This window comes from Ambystoma mexicanum, chromosome 12, assembly GCF_040938575.1.
Source record: "Ambystoma mexicanum isolate Mex_15411 chromosome 12, UKY_AmexF1_1, whole genome shotgun sequence".
NCBI classification, from domain to species: Eukaryota; Metazoa; Chordata; class Amphibia; order Caudata; family Ambystomatidae; genus Ambystoma; species Ambystoma mexicanum.
Window position 1 is genome coordinate 537,750,553 of NC_090936.1, and position 15,606 is coordinate 537,766,158.

The 15,606-nt window shown below is 42.7% G+C and overlaps 1 protein-coding gene across 2 annotated transcripts in view; it reads right to left on the reverse strand.

Moving 5' to 3' along the window:
- Nucleotides 1-15,606, reverse strand: part of LOC138513753 (putative glycine N-acyltransferase-like protein 1B) — a 162,861-nt gene that overhangs the window by 111,562 nt on the left and 35,693 nt on the right. The window lies entirely within an intron of this gene.

A 15,606-nucleotide genomic window follows, 5' to 3' on the forward strand; every position in this document is an offset into this window, starting at 1 on the left:
CTGAGACGGTGAAAGATAGAGGTAACTATCATGAAGATCCAAGCCAAGAAACTGTGATGAGGAAAAGGTGCAGATATGCAGCGATCAAACAGAAGACATTTAGTAAACTACAGACCGTACTGGAAACCAACATAAAATCTGACAACAGACTCTCCCAGCAGGCATATCCTCCCTGGAAGAACCGAGTGTATGGCATATGGTTGCGCGGGGACCCAAGGAGGAGACTGGAATGCGAGAAGCAAGGTGTCCAGGGGACACGTGAAGAGACAGAGAACCGAGAGGCTGGTTGGGGAGAACGCTAGCAGTGCAGCGCTGCAGGACCACGCGGTTTGGCAGAGAGAGACACACCAAACAAGGTCGAAAGGCGCAGAGCCGTATAGCACACCAGAAAGAGCCCCACAGCGCTGGCGACCAGGAGAGAGACTCAGGAAAGCATGCGACTCACCAGAGGGCTGCAGCCAAGACCGTGGATAACCCCTATGGGACATTAGCAAAAATATAATTAAGACACTATAAAGAGAATAGGGTCTGGAACCTTCCAGGAGAAGAACAGATCCTGTTCAAATGTTACCTGATCTTTCCTTCGTGACAGTACTTGGAGAGAAGGTGACCCTAGGCTGTCAAATATCAGAAGAGGATGTGAAGAAGGCTATGAGAGTGATTCCTGTGAACGCAGTACTTGACAGGACAGTAAACCAAGTCTGCATTTGAAAATAAGAGACTGAAGAGAACTCTGAAAGTAATACATATAAACACAGAACTTGGCAGGCAAGTGAACCATGTCCGTATTTGAGTTTGAGAGCCTGGTAGAAGGGAACAAGGTCTGCCAACCAGGGTCAGGAACCCACTGCAGTTAGAAGTATCCAAAACACTTTTCTTCATTGCAGTGCCTGGCAGGAGGGAACCAGGTCTGCCAACCAAGGTCAGGGACCCACCACAGTTTGGGGGAACAACCAAACTACTCGGCTTCATCGCAGTACCTGGTAGAGAACCAGGTTAGCCACCCGGGGTCTAGGACCCCCCAGTGAAAGAAAAGAAGCCTGAGAAAGGAAGTTAGGGGAAGGGTGACATTTCCCAACTAATTGTTGAACTGTGCCATAAGCCTGAGGAAAACTGTGGAAGGAAAACATTCCCCCAACAGTTGAGGAACTGTACCAGGAGGCCGAGGAAGGCTGGGGAAGTAAGACACTCTACCAACAGTGGAGATTGAACTTTGAGAACTCTCAAACCAAGAACTGTCTTTGGTCCAGGGGAAGGGAGTTATTCCCCTGGGGCAGGAAGACATCCTTTGCTTATTTAGTTTCGTATACAGTGTGAGGGACAGAGATCGGATTCTGACTTTTACTTTTGACATCCTGACTGACAGTATTTCGGTAGAGGCAGGGAAACCCTGCTTAGTGATAAGGCAAGATAGGATTTTCTTTTAATTTTCTCACTTAAATAAATGTTTATGCCAATCATGATGACCCCTCCATGTCAGAGTGTTACTTCTGCACCCTTACAATTCACTGAGGGGGTGTTTCCCACAGTTATGAAGTTCATTTTCAAGATGGTCACTGTGTTTGAACCTATTCTGACACTGTGATTTCATAGACGAGGAGCAGCACAGAGTGGTTTTGACCAGTCTTTCTAAACAGTGGGACTTTGGTTTGGCTACTGAAAATTCAGACCCTTTCTAGCCATTCTTAAAGTGTAGAAAAGAGGAGCAAATTAGCTCCTTGTGTGGTTTGTGGCATTAACCAAACACACAAGGCAGAAACGTATCAGGCATCACTTTTTATTAAGCATGTCAAGATAAGAGGTGGGGCATTTTTTATTTAAATCTACCAGTCCAAGATCTCCTTGCCATCTAAATATACTTGCCCCACTTTGTGACAACTTATCAAATTGCATGACACACCCACGTTGGAATATATTATTTTATAGTTCACAGACCGGTGGTGAACGCCTCATGTTGCTCAGATGTAACTACAACAACTTATTTTCTTTTGAAGTCTATGGCTTGGCTTTCAATACTTGAAACATTGTGCAGGGTCACTACAATGCTACCTTACTAATAGGAATGTTGTCTGGTAAATGTATTGGTTAAAACAATAGAGCTTTTAACCACTTTTAAACGTACATACCAAGTGACTTTTCTCGGTTTGGAACATCTCAGATGGCATCACACCTGTGTGTAGCATCAAATCCACTTTTCAGGCAGGGTCAGTGACTATATTGATTGCATAGTGTGTGCAGTCAAGCAAAATACACTTCTTCCCACTGCATTAAATACTCATTCCGAACCGGGTGTACAGAGTTAAGTGCAGGTTTCTGTTCCTCCCAGACGATGTGATCATTTATCGAGCAATGCTCTTGTGATCTGTGCTATACACCCATTAAAGAAATTCAGTACCTAAGAGCACAGGTTTTCTGAACATATGAGCAGTGAAATTTGTCAAGTGTTGTACATTCTCACTTAATGATATCAGCCCACAAACAGTGATTGATTGCTGACATCTAAACACAATTTAGCATTTCCTTGTGCTCTGTGTAGTCATGCTGAACCGCTCACAGTTCAGTGCTGCAACACAAAATTAGATACTAAGCTAAAGCGTCAGATGCCAAAGTGGCACCTTGCTGTAGTCACATGTGTTGTATTTTGTTTAACTACCATGAAAAAGGTGTGCTGGCCAACTGAACATAGATGCCTTCTCATGTAGTAGGCAAAAGGATACAGATTACACCACAAACTCTGAACATTTAAAGTACTGCATTTACAAAATTGCAAAACAGGTGGGGGACTGGGTTCTAATGAACTTTAAATTAACAGCAAGAAATGCTGAAAGCCCATTTTCTAAATAAGACGTTCTACATTTACCTGGAAAGGGTTGCCATATAATTTCAAACGAAGCATAACATTGTATAAGCCTTTGATTTCATTTAGAGGATGTGAAATAATTTAAAATGCAAAAATAGATAGAAACCTACATTAAATCTATAAAATGTCTATAATGATATCTTAGACTGTTAGCAGTTTTGCAGGGAATACCTTACTGTTTAAATCTGCAAGGCGAGATAGCAGTTTTTATTGTAGCTTAGCTGGTGCTTGTTGTTACTGGTTCTCCAGTGCGTATTATAAGGTAAACATCTGTTCAAACTAGGATATACATTGCTGATGGGTGTAGGGCTGAAACCCCAGGGGAATGTACATTCTCCATCTGGAGGGATAGGCCCTTATCGACCCCTACTATGGAATCCCAAACTCAGGGCCTTTGGTTAATGAACTGCCCCAACTACACGGACTCCTCTCAAGATAAATATTCTCAAAAATACATTGAAATAAATCTAAGTACTTCCTCAAATGCAGCTTGCAGAACTGATACAATCCGAGCTGAATACAATGGGTAGAGGCCTGAATGTTCATCTTCGATGTATCAAAGTGCAGAATGCACTTACGGGTCATTAGCTCTCCCCATGAAACCATCTACTGAGCAATGGAAGAAGAAGAAGGAGCCTGTGCAAGCCTCACCCATTAACCATTAACTGAAGACAAGCCTGGACATGAGGTTTCACATCCCCAATTTAAATGAAATAAAACATTTTCAATTTAAAAGGACATTAAAGATGCAAAACACAATTCTGGATATAGCTTCACTACAATATGACTTAGAGCCAAGAGAAAAAGATTTCCAAAACTGTGAGTCTCCCCTACCAAATGAAACCAGATACAACATATTAATATTTATTAATAATTGATAAAATTGTATAATTTAATAACTGCCAAGTTAACCTTACAAACTCATACCACATGTCCCTGGATTTGCGAGTAAGAAGTTAATTTAGAAATCCATATATCATTGATCAGAGTGATTCATGCTGGGAGATATAGAAGATAGTAGGATTAGGGGTCCGCATGTTCATTACACACCTCTGTCATGTGATGAAATAATTCTGACCTTTTAAAATAAGGGTTTTTTCTCCTGGAGTATCAGCATGATGAGCAAGCCAGTGGAAAGATTTGACAAATTATAAAGTGTGATGTCAAGCATGGCATACTTGGGTAAATTAGACATTTAAAAGCAGAAATGTACATGAAGTCAAGGAGAGCTTTGGGATTGTGAAGGCTAAGCAAAGGCAAACATCTGTCAAACCGAATGAGTGTGGAGCTTCAATAACATCGGGAGATGAATGGACCTTGTCCAGGAGGAAGCCTGAAGCAGATTTTACCTGTGGCAGACCTGATTTCCTAGAGGTGGCAGAATCAAACCACAGGGGCCTAGCTGACCATGGAGAATTTCCCAGAAACTATAAGTATCCATGCTGCTCTGTGACCTTAAAGTATTATTCACAAGTGAGTATTACAAATTCCTCAATGCAATCGAATATAAGTCCTCTGTAATTATTTCCCTGCTATATTACTTGGGTGGGAAGAACTGGAAGGGGATGCAACTAGTGGCTATTGCTCATAAATAGAATGATTTAACCTTGTAGTGTGAAATGCAACATTGCTTTCTCACTATATTTAACACCAAGTAAAATCAGATTTATTGTACAACAAAAAGCATCATCCAGTATACAGCTCACTGTGGGTGCTAAACTATCACCAATAGAATTTAAACAAAATGTTGTAACATGTTATTATGAAATTCACTTTGCCTTCTCACTGTATTCAAAGCTGAGTGAGATTCCATTTTAATGACAAATTAAATGTTACTGCATTTCTCTGTCCTGTGTGCATGGTGTAGAACAGATAGTATTTCCTAGTGCAGACAGTGCAGAATTTTGTAAATTATAGCCAACTAAATTGAACCCTGTGCATTTTCACAGGTGTAGTCTGGCACTTGATTTGTGGGATGATGTACAGCACATCCATAGTTCCAGAATGGATTGATACATTGTGACTGGTGAAAGACAGATATTTAAAATGGCATATTGGAATGAAAGGGGGTTTGGCTGGGTCGATTCCATTCCATTAAAAGATGCAATTTCAAATGAACAGTGACATTTCACCAATGACATTGTGTTAATTTGAGAGGAACATGATTTAGATTCACAAATCATCCAAGGGAACTTGGTGGGCAAGTTCCCTCCCATTCAGAAAATCATAATTTTGGGTGGATCATGGTATATATAAATCCATATTCTGTGTGTTATAAATTGATAGCACAGCTTCTGTAAAGATAGGCCTGTGTAGCCATTGGCACCTTTTAACATGAGGCAAAAGATATTGGGATTGGGATGTGACCCACCAGAGCTTGTACTTCATTTACATGCAAATATAAAATAAAGCCATTACACCATATCTACATGGGGGGATTAATTAGAAGTGAAGCATGGTTAATGTTGATGTTTATGCATCGTTTCTCTGTTACCAATACTAGTTAGTGCTAGTGGAGAAAAGGCAGTATGTCTTAGAATCTGTTATTTATAAAAAAAAAGGAAGTTAATTTTATGAACATGATCTGTGAAATATTTAAACTCACTGGCCGACAAGCGGTGATGTAACGATGGAATTATTTCAAAATAGATATAAATGTTACATTGTCCCATGAGAATTCAAAATATTCTGGAATGTAATCATTTGATTCGATTTATGCAATGACTGCACATGTGGGTTTCTCAGAGACATGAAAACTTTTTTTCTGTAAACTGAGATGTCTATTGTGATTTTTACTTTAATAAACTGAAGTATTGATTCTGAATACAGCCAGTTTCTTGCCATGGATTTGTGTGATGTAATTGTATACCAGTGGGTGTAAAAGCAGAAGTTACCCCTTAGTAAAGAACAATAACAAAACACGCAAATATTATAAAACAATGGGTACTCTGCAGCTAATCAGATGACATCACTAATGTCACCACACCTATGCATTGTGTAAAACAAATTGTGCCCAAGATCAAACATGTGTGTGAAGTTTAATTCAATGGTCACTCTTGAATACTCCCATTAGAGCATACAGGTTATGTTTTTCAACATTATTAAGCTAGTTGAATTATATATTTGATTTGGCATTTGTGAAGTTATGTTTTGAGAATTAGTGAATTTTTGAAGTGGGAAAAATGATTTGGATAATTACTTCTTTGATGATAGATTAGTGATTAATACATATATTAAATCATATTTCTGATCAGATATACAATCAAGTCACAGGACATTGGGGCCAAATTAGACATGGCTATTGATCATGTATTGACTAGGTGGTTCCTACATTGGCCTTGGGTGATGCAGGAAAGACAAAATGAAGGACACTGTGGAAAATGCAGGAATAGTTATTTGGGCACCAGAAGGTGATGTATTGAAAAATTATACATGACCACCACAGCTAGGGAGGTGAAGCAGATGCTTCTGAATCTTTCCACCTATCTCTTTCACCTCACGTTGGTGGAGGACAGATTGGCTGAAAATGTAAATTATTTGCACCAATTTAAAGACAAACACTTTAGCAAAATCAACACTTGTGCAACTAACTTGTGCTAGTTAGTGATTATCATGAGCAAGAAATAAAACAATTGAATGAATTGCTGGGTGACAAACAAGTGTTATTATAGAAACAGCACAGCTAAATAGAAGACATGCAAGGTGAATTTAAAGTGTGCAGAGAAGACAAACAATATTTAGAAAGAGAACTTTTAAAATGAATGACCTTCAAAGTCAGTATCCATAAACTCATGACAAGTTAAAGGCTGCAAACAGTGATCAAGCCAATTATACTAATGCATAATTAGATGGTATTGTAACTATAAATATACAACTTAAAAAGAGATTAAAGAAACAACTGCAAAGGAAGGATGTTGATAACATGATATACCATTAAGCGCTAAAGGGCTCAATTAGCACAGGAAAATACACGGCAATTCAGGAAATACACCAACACACCGTACAATTGACAAAGGCACCAGCACAGGATGATCAAAGTAAGTTGACTTCATGAGAACTAGTTTAAAGAGTTGAAGAAAATGTCGCTTTGAGAGAGAAATCAGAAAAATGTATATTGATGTATTGAATCAATGTCACAGATTTAGCTTTTGAAGAAAGAATTAGCTAGCTGGCAGTCCATAAGCCAAGAGTTAGTGGAAGAAATACATGAAAAATATTACTTGCAGAAGTATTTACAAAACACTAAAAGTAGGGCATTCAATACTAGCCAGGCTAGGATGAATGAATCTAGGGAACAATTGCAATGGACCGTAATGTTAGATTGAGACAAGAAATTCAAGATACCTCAGAGTTACAATCTAAAGCTCACAGAAAAGTATGTTTCATGGACCAAGGGGGGCTATTTCGAATACCTGAGACTACCTCTCCAATTCTCAAGCCTTCTCAGAGACATGCAAGTGGCTTTAGCACACCTAGTCATAGTCAAGATATGGGGGCACCAGATCCATCATATCCCCTCCACAACCTCACCCGGATATAAAGGAAGACTTGAGTTCCCCGTCAAATACAGAGGAATATCAAGAAATTCACGTGAGAAGGGAGTGGCACACCTATTATGTCAGGAGTGGACAGGAAAGAGCACTACCAAACAGAAAGCACAGAGACCATCTAGCTTGTTTGGCTGAAATTGGGAGACAGATTATGCAACCTAGAAAGGGCATTGTAAAGGTCCCTGTAGATGGGGATATCCTAGAGCCCTTAGGTAGATGGGGAAACATAGGTTCTGAGTGACAAGATGAAGACATGCCATACTATCCAGACTCTCAGTAAAGATTTGAGGCCCATAACCCAGAAGACCAATGGGAAAGAGAGAAAAGAGAGGACCCCCTATACCGTTCACATTTCACTTTCTCTGCCTCGTCTTCAAATCTCTCCATGGTCTTGCTCCCCCTTATCTCTCCTCCCTCCTCTCTTTCTACTCTCCCTCTCGTTCCCTTCGGTCTGCGGACCATTTCCTTCTCACTGTTCCCCCGGCTCCTTGTGCTCCCTCCCGTTTCCCCTCCTTCCAACTCCTAGCCCCCCTGCACTGGAACTCCCTTCCTCTTGCAATCAGCTCGACCACCACCTTTTCCTCATTCCGCACCTCCCTTAAATCTCTCCTTCTCCACTCTCCCCCTTGAAACCCCTTCCCATACCTGCCTCCCCCTCCTTTTCCTTCCCCCTTGACCATCTCCCTCCCCTCCTTTACCTCCCACCCTCACCTTCCCCTTCCCTCCTCCTATTCCCCTTCACCCCTGCCCCCGACCCCGCCCTATTCCACTACTCTCCCTATTCCCCTCAGTTAATTGCTCTTCTTGCTGTTTTGTTGATTGATTCATATTGTTATTTGCTTCTACCGTTACTGTTTATGTTTATGTATTAAGTTGTTCAATTGTACAGCGCTTTGGTGTAAAGTGCTTTATAAACCAATAAATACAAATACAAATACGAATACACATAGGAAAGCTATAGTCCCTATAGTTTGACTGAATACCACTTTGCAGTGCGTAGGGTGAAGAAAAGAAATATTCAAAACTTGAGCAACAAGTCAAAATATTGACAGAAAGCATTGGTCAAAACATGAGATCCCAACAGGAAAATCCTAACTGTAATGCTCATAGAAACCTTGCCCAAAATCAGTTGACAGTTCAATGTGGACAATGACCAAAGAAATGTGTTCCAATTCAAAATAAACCAGGAGAAGAGGAAAAGTGGATTTGGCAGAAAAGATATGCCAACCCTTAGAGGAAGCTTCTTTTTTAGATCCACCAAAAATTCCCCTGAGTGTTTATTCCTTGAGATAAAACCAGACAAAAATAGAAACGTGACATTAAGTGAGGAGAAAAATTTTACATATGAAAAAGAGGAGAACTCTGTGGGGCCGGCATTTCCTTTTTCCCAAATGTAGTATCTCAGAGAATCTGAACAAGATCAGCCATAAAACTTCTAGACATGAGACATAAAAAGGGCAAAACAGAATAATATCAACAGAGATACAATAACAAAAAGTTGTTCCTTCCTCTCCTGATTTTTCTAGAGATTGCACTCTGAACAGAAACAGTAACTGGGAACCAGTGGAATAGAGCGGGGACTGTCTTTAATAATGATGATTTCCAAATGTATTGTAATTTCTACAGAGTCCTTGATCAACCCACATGAACTTGAGCCTAAGGTGAATGCTTCTGTGACCGCTTTCCAAGGTCAAGCTCATGAAACCCCTAATATCCAAAGAATTCAATCAGATTCATCCACTATCCACTAACTCACACTTTCACTGTAAGTTGAAGATGAAAGATAAAGGTTTTTACCACCTATTCAATTTCGGGGACAGTTTGACTTGTAGGCTATTATCAATACAGGTCTCAAGTGACCTTGATATCTCAAGAAGTGCTTGATACTCTGAATCAGGGAGGACAGGAAAACCACTATTACCCTCAAACACTGTTGGGGAACTACATCATTTTGATGGAAAGGAGAACTGAAGTTGAAATCAAAATAAGGTGGCATCGACTCACCCATCAGTGGTAGTTGTGGTTCCTCAGAGGACATCACCTGCTTTACTAGGAAAATGAGGAGGCTTTCACCTTGGATAGATTACGTGAACCAGGTTCTCTGGACCCAAACTCAATGCGCGATCAAATTAAAAAGGAGTGACAACTATGTCAGTTTGACATCTGTGATTTAATTGAAAAATATCCAGACCGAGTGCAGATTTATTTACAGAGTACTCAAGTCCCAGATATTGCGATTATATCTGTGAAGGAACAAGATGGAAAGGCGGATTGGTGATTGGATTGCAAAAATGTTTTCTACTGGTAGCCATGTATGGTCACTTGTAAAGGTACATGCATGTATGTAAGGCCAAATGGTGATTGGAAGTGGCATCCTTCTCCCTCTAGGCATCCACTGTCAAGTGGATAGAGGTTGGAGAAAGGGCTCCTCGCTTTTAGATAAGATAGGTCACATGTAAGCGTACATGTAAATAGGAGCGGTTGGCACATGGAGAACGAGTTTCTCATGGTAGCCATGGAAGGTCACATCTCAGAGGCACGGCATGAGGCCCCATAGGGAGGGCAACAAGCGCATGCAGCCATGAATGGCTGATGGAGAAGTGTTCTCCCAGTAGCATTTCCACAGGACCATGAACTGATGGGGGGAGACACAACTATGACGATTGGAGAATGTTTCTTCCTGGGCACCATGGGCAGAGGTCATGGAGCAGTGGCCAGAAAAGGTTTATTGCATTATCTCAACATCACTAGTTTACATTACGGGGAAAAGACAACAGAGGCGTGACATAGCACTGGGCTTGAATTGGCCAGGCAGATTGAGATAGGTGGTGGATGGAGAATGGATGCTTTGCATAGCGAATGGCTGAGCAAACTGAGCATTGAGTCGAGTGTAGTCTAAGGAGTGGGAGATTATTTCTTGGAACAGGAAGAGGGGGCCAGTTTAGCCAGTACTTGCAGCTAAGGAACACAGTTATGGAATGCCCAAACTGCAGTTGCCAAGGCCAGCTTGGCTTTGGGGATCAAGTAGGTTGAGGTTGGTGATGGGTACAGAAGCAATTGGTTAAAGACTGTTCAAATCAGCACAACTACCCGGCATAAGGACAGACTGGTTTTAGGATTGTGTGGGATACCATTTTCCATGGAAGCACACAGGTTGTGGAGTGACATGAAAAGCCCCTCTCCAGTGCATTTGAATTCTGGTTTGTGACACTCTGGTTGAGGGCTATTACATGGATGGGAGGAGGGGGGTTGGTTGACGTGCTGATAGGGTGCTGGTTTAGTGGAAGTATCCCTTACTCCTCTGTAGAGAGGAGCAGTAGGATTATGATGAATGTGTGGTAGGAGTAGAGGGTCCATAAGCAGAGTACGGAGGGGGATTGGGAGGTTCTGCCAGAGAATAGCAGTGACCACAAGCAGGGTAAGGTGGAGATTGGAGGGGGCTGCCCGGGAACAGGGGCTTTTGCTATGTACGTGATTGTCTGAATTATGTGTAAATGGGCAAAATGGCTAATCACAGAACTGCATTAACAAGGTGTGTCTTTATCTCTAGATGTCCTGGCGATGTGTGGTGGCAGGATTGTCAGCATTGTTTATGCAATGCCATTTTATGTCATGTGGGGTCCGCGGGGGGGGGGGGATAAGGGGTGCAACATTGGAAAATGATATAGGCATGAAAATGAGGGATGTCAAGGTGAAGGATGGATTTCAGGTGGAAAGTAAACAATATGGCCCCTTTGGCTTTTGCAGTGTGCACCTACAAGACCACCATCCAAGGGGCTTGGAGTGTAGTTTGAACATTACCCAGGGGCATGAACAGACTGGCATTGTGCTTTTGGGCGCCAGGCATATGTGGGGGTGGGGGGGCGAGGCCACTGTGGCGGTAGGTCGAAGCTCACTGCATTGAATTGTCTATTGGGCTGAGACAACTGTAGACACTGTTAGAGTGACTTTCCTCCTAGTTCTGGTCTGAGGCTCAGCGCAGAATGGTGAAGTTAAATTTTGGGTGCTCACGGAACAGTGGTGATCCGATGGGTGCAGAGTGGGCAGGCGGAAAAGGACTGGGAGTTTGGTCACTTCACAGCTGTCACCTTATTTTACCCCAGGACTGTGCCAGGGTGAAGGGGACATGGGCACAATCACTCCCACAAGCTCCCTGTCTGAATTTCAGGTTACCAATATTGCGTATTCTTTGAAGTCCTTCATGCACTTACTGTTGCATTTTGTAAAGGCTCAATAGCTTCTAAGAACAGGTTTGTTTTGTGTCCTTCTCCTTGGCCTTGCTCCCTGCCTCAGCCATAGAATATGTGCGTTTGAAGTCATAATCCTCTTCAGATGTGCCCGTAGACTGCTGGGATAATGTCAACTTGCCTCAGGGAGTTTCTTTGTGTATATAGTTTCAGGATATGCATATGTTTTTACGATAAGTGTGTTAGTGCTGCTAATTAAGTAACATTGTTATCTTTAAATATCCCCTTTTACAGGTGTTGTACGTGTACATGTGCATTTCGTATGCCTTGTATTTGTTGACCACTTGTTAGTGAATGTGATTTTTCGATGCCAATTATCTTCCATTAAAACTGTGTAATTCGTTCATTGTTTATTTAATTACATTTCGAAATTCATTATGTTCATTAGAACTTTTCATAATATCTTTATAAAAGAATAATCAACATCCATTAATCGATCATAACTCTTATACCAATATGTGTTTTGCATGAAGTGTTTTCTCAAGACACTCGAATATCTTGAAATTCGTAATCGGATTACTAATTAAACAAAAAAAGAAAACAAAACAGATAATCAGAATAATACATTTAAATATGAAAAAATGAAGGTAAACAGCTTCGTTGTAATTGCCTGTTCAGTACCCCTTCTATTTATGAATTATCATGGAAAACTCCTAAGAAATAAACTAGCTGATAAATAGCAGTTGTTTTAAGTGGACTGTTAGTTGTAATCGTTTGCAACAATTTCATTAACACTGTGGCAGGTTGGAAGAAGTAGTCAGACACAACACACACATTTTTAAGTGTTTTTATTTTAAATAATAGAAAAGGCCCATCTTGCCCTATCGCTATATGGAAATTCCCTACCTAACTAAATTAAACTGTCGTCAGGAAGTCAAAAATCAAAAATGTCCTCAGTCCGAACGTGAAGCAACCTGTCCCTACCACTAATAATACTAACTAAACTGGGCCCAAAAGAATCTCTCTCTGCTGGTGACCTCCCATTGGCCTTTCTATCTTGTGGCTTCTTCCAGGCTTTTCCGGTCTCACACAAGTCTGTAATATGTTAAAGTCTCTTGTATCCCAAAACCACTCCTTAGGATGATCTTCTCTATTAAGGCACTCTCTCTTTCATGAGCTCCCGTGGCGCTTCTAAGCTGTTGGTGGGTTTGTTTTCCTGATCAAGTGACCCGTAATATTGTTCTTTTGAGTGTAGTGCCTTATGATATGATATGATATGGCATTTGTAACGCGCCTATACACAGGTGTTTCAAGGCGCGACGAGGCAGGGAGGGGAGGAAACAAGGGGAAACACAACGATCCTACTAGGCCAGGTGTCATTCAGATCGCGCAAGTGCAAGGGTGGGGGGGGGGGAAAAGTGCAAGGGGAAGGGGAGGGGGGGGGAGTGCAGTAAAGGTAAGTGGCGTAAAGTAATAAATAAATAGGGCCAATTGGTGGCAAGTGCAAGGTAAGTGCAGAACAAGTGCTGGAAAAGGGGGGGGCTGTAGGGATACAGAGACAGTCCCGCAGTGCAGAGGGGTTCCAGGGCATCAGTGCAAGTGGAGAGTGGCTGGGCCCAGGACCGAGGCCGTTAAGAGTGGTCCAGTTGCAGAATCAGTGCAGTATCAGTGAGGAATAATTGGCTGTTCAGCAGGGGAGAGGGAGAGAGAAAGCAGAGGCAAAGAGGAAGGTTTTGAGGTGCTTCCGGAACCGGAGATGGTTCTCCTCAAGTTTCAGGGAGGCAGGAAGGCTGTTCCAGAGGGAGGCCCCTGCCGCGGAGAGAGATCTACCCCCAGCTCGTTGCTTCGAGAAGCGGCTGACCCTGAGGGAGTTGGAGGCGGATGAGCGAAGGGCTCGGGAAGGAAGATATTTGGGAAGAGAGAGTTGAAGGTATATAGGACCAAGGCCCCAGAAGGCCTTGTGGACAATGCAGAGGGTTTTGAACTTTATCCTCGCAGCTACTGGGAGCCAGTGTAGAGATTTCAGTCCTGGAGAGATACGGTCCCTGGGCTTGAGGCCAAGGACAAGTCGCGCAGTTCTGTTCTGTATGAGTTGCAGAGGGCGGAGAGTGGAGGCAGGCAGATTAAGGTAGAGGCTGTTACAGTAATCCAGCTTCGAGAGAACCAGGGCTCGGGAGACAGTGAGCTTCTGGGGGAAGGAGAGGAAGGGAAGAATACCTCTGAGGAGGTGCAGCTGGTAGTGTGACTTCTTAGCGATGTCAGAAATATGAGGAGAGAAGGAGAGTGTGGAGTCGAAGATGACCCCAAGGTTTTTTGCATTGCAGGTAGGAGCAGGGAGGGGGCCAAGGGAGGCAGGCCAGAGGCTGCAGGGAAGGAGGGAGGGAGTGGGTGTACCGATGAGTAGGATCTCAGTCTTACTGGCATTAAGGCAGAGGTCATTTGCGGCACACCATTCCTGGATAGCAGACAGACAGTCAGAGATGAGGGAAGGAGAGGGGGAGGCTGAGGGTAGCCTGAAAATGAGCTGGGTATCGTCCGCATAGCACTGGAAATTAGGGCAGAGAGCGGCGATGCACAGAGAGATGCACAAAAACACCTTTCTTTTGCTCAGAGTTGTTCCTCTGACTTATTGATTTTGAAAGTTCCCCATCTCTGAGATGGCTTCATCAAGTTCCTTCTTTCTTGGTGTACTTCACTGTGTACTCCCAATTCCCAATACATTTCACAACTTTTCTTAAAGGGGTCTCCCTACTCTTTAACAATTGTCTCTCTTGAAATCACTTCTTGGGGTCTTCCCTCTTTTCCCCACAATAGTTGTTTCTACTCTTAACGATTCACAACCTGTTCCTTCCTTTAGGCTTTTGAATATCTCCTCAGATATCAGTTCCTGCTACATGTATCACAATAATAGTCTCTTTCCTTATGTATCCGCTCTCCCAGTGACTGTCTGCTCCTCCAGCATACCCCTGTACCTGCATCAGCTACAGGTGATGTGGCTGGGCTTTGCTCATGCTCAGGTAGGTCAACGTCCTCTCTTCACTTTCGTCCCTTGGTTTCTCAGTTGCTCAGGTCTCGGCTTCTCTGCAACTCACCACGTTCCATGACTGGCAGTTGGTGAAATATTTCCTCGCTTCGTATCATCCAGGTTTCGGCATAGTTAGGAGGGCCACTGGCCGACTACGCCACCTCTTTGGACAGTTTCTCTGCTTCTGTCCTGACAACGTTCTCCCCCTGTCTGCTACGCCGGTCCTCCAGTGTCTCCGAATTGCCTTCTCCGCTTCTCGGCGTTCTGTGGTCTCTGCAGCTGCACTCAGCTCTGCCTCTCCTTGGCATTTTGACGTCAGGCGGCCTTCCATGCGTACCGTTCTCTCTCCTCCATTTGGGCCTCCTCGTCCTGTTTTCATGCTAATTTCTTCCTTTATTTTCAGATAGCGTGTTGGTTTCCACATTACATACAGCCAAACAGAAGGAGGACACAATGTTTTGGATGTAAGGCAGCCCCATGTATGCAGATAAAGTGTCCTGCATAGGGAGTTCCCTTTAATTACAGTGCTCTGTGCATTAACGCACTTAGTCCATATTCTCATCCATTAGGGCTAATGGAATGTGGGGAATACTCCTCTCTTCCATGTCCCTTATTCCAAACTTCAGTAATGCAGGGAATGCACTGCAAGGGAATTCTCCTTGCAGAGCCCTCCTTTTTCATTTAAAAAAAGGAGTTAGAATACGGCAACCAAGAGGTGTTGTTTACAGTTCTTGCACAAGTCTTTTATGCTGCACATTATGTAAGCTAGGCATGCCCTGGATGGCAGTGCCACTGTTCTGATTTACCTAGGGATCAACAAGACTCTTAAATCAGAAAAGTGTCCAACTTTCGAGGAATTTCCTGCGATCCTGGTGCACATGATGCATTTGATGAGCTTTTGCAGCTCTAAAGCATGACAGCTACCATCGGATCCTCCCACCCTCCTCAAACCAGTGGTGCTAGAAACTGGAGAGAGAATGTCAG